Raw genomic sequence first — 4,862 nt, forward strand, 5'->3', positions numbered from 1 at the left:
TCATACATTAAATATTCAGAGCTGGATTTTAATAGTGGTTAAAATGACTCCATATTATACACGCACAAGCTGCATCAGAGTAAATTGGGATCTTGCTGTTTTAAAGGCAAGAACCAGAAAGCACTGAGCATTTGTTCTCTGACATACATGACAGACAACTCAAAGGAGCTTCACCTGTTAGTATTACTTTATCTACACTACCTTGTATCTCTCCAATATTCAGAAGAATAGTATGAATTGTTTTCAAAGAGACAAAAATATAAAGATTTGTTTAGATACTAGTGCTTATAAATAAAGTAGAACAACATGCAAGAGCCTGCTATAAAGCCCAATCTAAAATCTTAACATTCAAAACCACGTACACCTGCCCTCCCTCTAAAGATTCAAAAATTAGGAAATAAATTTTTCAAATGCCTATATTAGATATTCTTAAAGTGATTCAAGCCAACATTACAAATGAGTACACAGCGTGTTGTGCCCAGTGGGTAGTGGTTAATGGAGTTAAGTCTAGCTGGTGTCCTGTTACAAGTGGTGTCCCCCAGGGGTTGGTACTGGGGCCTATCTTGTTTACTATCTTTATTGATGACCTAGATGAGGGGATTGACTGTGCCCTCAGCAAGTTTGCAGACGATAACAAGTTGGGAGGTCATGTCGATCTGCCTGAGGGTAGGGTGACCCTTCAGAGGGATCTGGATAGGCTGGACTGCTGGGCTGAGGCGAATGGGATGACTTTCAACAAGGCCAAGTGCCAGGTCCTGCACTTTGGCCACAATAACCCCATGCAACACTACAGGCTTGGGGCGGAGTGGCTAGAAGACTGTGAAGAGAAAAGGGACCTGGGAGTGTTGATCGATGCTTGGCTGAATGTGAGCTGACTGTGTGCCTAGGCAGCCAAGAAGGCCAATGGCATCCTGGCCCGTATTAGAAATACTGTAGCCAACAGGAGCAGGGAGGTGATCATCCCCCTGTACTCAGTTCTGGTGAGACCACACCTCGAGTACTGTGTTCAGTTTTGGACCCCTCACTACAAGAAGGACAGAGGCCCTGAAGCATGTCCAGAGAAGGGCAACAAAACTGGTGAGGGGTCTGGAACACAAGTCTTATGAGGAGTGGCTGAGGGAGCTGGGATTGTTTAGTCTGGAGAAGAGGAGGCTCAGGGGAGAGACCTCATTGCACTCTACAACTTCCTGAAAGGAGGTTGTGATAAGGAGGGGGTCGGCCTCTTCTCTCAGATAACTAATGATAGGGCTTGAGGAAATGGCCAAAGTTGCGCCTGGGGAGATTTAGATTAGATATCAGGAAAAAACTTTTTCTCTCAGAGTGGTCAGGCACTGGAACGGCCTGCCCAGGAAGGTTGTGGAGTCACTGTCCCTCGCTGTGTTCAAGAAGCACCTGGATGAGGTGCTACAAGGTATGATTTAGTAGCTTAGTGGGTATTATTGGTGATAGGAGGGTGGTTGGAGTAGATGATCTTGTAGGTCCTTTCCAATCTTGTGTTTCTATGACTAACAAGATCACGTTGTTTATAGCAACACAGACGAATTTAAACTGAGCTCTCCCCTGACTGTTCTGAGAGATTCACAGAAAGGCCCTTAATTCGTGGGAGCTCAACACTCTGCTCAAGAAAAACATGATTGGGCATGGTTAATAAATATAATGACAAAGGCTACCCCTAAGAAAAGAACTTTCAGTGAACCCACATCTTAAGTAGATTTTGGAAAAACAGTAATTTCTGACTCATATAAAGCTTTAAGCATTGGTTATCTAGAATACAATTCAAACTTTCCAGTATTATACCTTTCACTCAACTATTTCATTTTTTGAAAAATGAAGAGACAGTCAAAGATTTAAAAGCTCACTAATTTTGGTGAACTTGCTCCATGAAAAGGTCTAAGTTATGTCCTGTTCCCTTCCCCTCCGAAGATTTTGTACCTAATTTTTCACCCTTCCCACACAGCCTTTTCAGAATTGTGAAAAAATAAGCCACGTTGATGAAGACAGGCAGACCCACACAAATTCCTTGGCCACATTACCTCATTTGTACCAAGAATAATTTGCTTACACACTGGATGTCATGAAGGAGTACAGAAATCATCTTCCTTTTGAAGAAAGTGAAATATGCTATTTGCAATGGTTAACACAAAGCCAGGTTTCATCCACTGCAGTGATAAAGTAGGATTAACAGTCTTCTGTGATACCCAGGGAAACGTTATGCTCTTCATTTACACTTTCCCTAACTCCGGTGAAAAATTAGATGCTCATTGTAGATCCTCCCATATTCAAACCATGTTATAAAGTCTCCATAGGGGCAGGCCTCTCTCAGATACATGACATATTTCTATGGGTCTAAGTTACCTCACCAGTCACTGGTAACGGAAGCAAGCCACTCCTAAGAAGACAGCAAATCAACACGTTGTTTTCTGTGTTACACAGAGTAAAACAACCTTATCTGATAGTCACGAAACCCTGACAAAGAACATGCCTTCAGACTGAGATTCCTCTTGGCCTCAGAAATACTTTAAGACACTTTAGAAAGTTGAGTGTGCATATATACACACATATACATATATAAAAATAAACACTGAAAACTTCACTGAACTAGTTGGATCGAGGCAGGTCTTTGGGAAAACAGGAAGGAAAGAGGCTTGGTTTTAGTGCCAAGTGTTGAGTTACTCATTAGTGCAGCTGCAGATGGCTTCTGTGGATCACATGAAGGACCTTTATTATATTGCAAAAGCAGCCTCAGATCTACGCTTTTGAGAAAAGCAAAGCCCTTGCTGCCACTAGTACAACCTGTGCCAGTTTTCTAAGAGTAAATTTCAGATGTAGCACTGCATAACATGAGATGCTTGGATCCCTAAATACACAGCATCACTATTAAAAGATTTAATTTTAACTAACAATGACAAAGGAGACACACGCAAAGACCTGGTTTGTTTAAGCAGTCTGGAAGCTGCTAAGCACCAGTGTCATGAAAACTAAGCGACAAGGCCCTATAGCAACTGTGTTTAGGCTGAGCAGCCAAACAACACAGAAAAATATTTATTCTTCTTTCTTATGCTGTAGCCACAAGTACCCTCCTTCAGCTCTCCTACTGCTCAACGACATGTAATGCAAACAGCATCCAAGCCTTTCACGTTTGTTTGTGCTATAATGGACGCTGTGAAGTGCTTCCCCAAACACTACGACTCGTTTTCAGATATACTATCCGCCCTTCCTAAAACTCTTTTCAGAAAAGGCAGTTTCGTTTCCACTGCCCCTGCCGGGCACACGAAGCCACAACACTGCCGCAGCCCCTCTGCGGAGCTCGGGCTGCCCTGGTCCGCAAGCAGCGCCGAAGGGGACCGAAACGGAACGGCGAGCAAGGCCCGAAGGCACAGAGTCGCCGTGGGCGAGGTCTTAGGCTCAGCGGGCCCCAAGGGGCGACACCGCCGGCACTGAGCTCCCTCCTTCCTCACGCACACCCCCACACCAAGCCCGCCCGCCGCCAACTCGGCCACTGCTGTCGGCCTCTACGCGCCTGCGCGGCGCCGCCGGGGCGGTGAGGAGGGGCTCGGCGCGTTGCGGCCGCCTCAGCGGGGCGGGGGAGGGGATGTTCTGTTTGTGCTCGTGCTTTAGTCATAGAGTCAGAGAATGGCCTGGGTTGAAAAGGAGCTTAAAGATCATCTAGTTTCAACCCCACTGCTCTGGGCAGGGTTGCCAACCACTCGAGCAGGCTGCCCAGAGCCTCATCTAGCCTGGCCTTGAATACCTCCAGGGATGGGGCATCCACGACCTCACTGGGCAACCTGCTCCAGAGCCTCACCACACTCTGAGTGAAAAACCTTCTCCTAATTTCCAACCTAAATCTCCCCTGTCTTAGTTTAAAACCATTCCCCCTTGTCCTATCGCTATCAACACATATAAACAGGCATTCCCCCTCCTGTTTATATGCTCCCTTCATGTACTGGAAGGCTGCAATGAGGTCTCCCCAGAGCCTTCCCCAAGCTAAACAAGCCCAGTTCCCTCAACCTTTCTTCATAGGAGAGGTGCTCCAGCCCTCTGAGGATTAAGCTTTGCCGTGTGGCCACCCCCCCGGCCATGGGTTGGGTTTCCCGCCGGTGCCGGGAGCTGCCCATGGCACTCTACTGGAGGCTGTGGTTGTCAGCCCCGTGGCTGGTATCAGCCCAGTTATGAAGGGACGGAGGGCTTGGCAATGGCTGAGGCGGGGAGGAGTGCAAGCATCCAGCTAGGGGATGGCAGGAGAGCAGGAGGTCAGCCATTACTTGTTCAGCCTAGTAGCAGCAGGAATAACGTCAAGTAGTGTTGGTCTTCTTGTCCCTCTAAAGCCAAATAAGTGCCCTTCTGATGTCTGCAAACTCCTTGAGCCTGTAAAGGGCTGTTGTGGTATAAATACACAGGGCCTTATTTGCCACTGCTATGTATGCCACTGCTATGTATGCAACATGTGAAATGAAACCCTGGCCTGTCATCTAAAGAAAGTAATGACAGCAGAAGTACAGGGGGCAGAAAGCAGAGTGACTTTCCCCAAAAGTCTTTCAAATGAAACTTGCGTAAAGCAGTAATCAAAAATAATGAAGAGTGAAACTTGAGAGAAGCAGAAGGGAAAGCAAGCAGTAAAATGAAAGTAAAACAAACTGGGAAACAAAGTAAGGAAACGAGATGCGTATACAACAATATAAGCAAGAATGAAAACTCTGTGTGTCTTCAAAGATGGGCAACAAAGCTGGTGAAGGGTCTAGAGAATGAGTCTTGTGAGGAGCAGCTGAGCGAGCTGGGGTTGTTTAGCTTGGAGAAGAGAAGGCTCAGAGGAGACCTCATTGTACTTTACAATTACCTTAAAGGAGGCTGTGGCAAGGTGG

Source organism: Cygnus atratus, chromosome 6 (genome assembly GCF_013377495.2).
Source record: "Cygnus atratus isolate AKBS03 ecotype Queensland, Australia chromosome 6, CAtr_DNAZoo_HiC_assembly, whole genome shotgun sequence".
Lineage (NCBI taxonomy): Eukaryota > Metazoa > Chordata > Aves > Anseriformes > Anatidae > Cygnus > Cygnus atratus.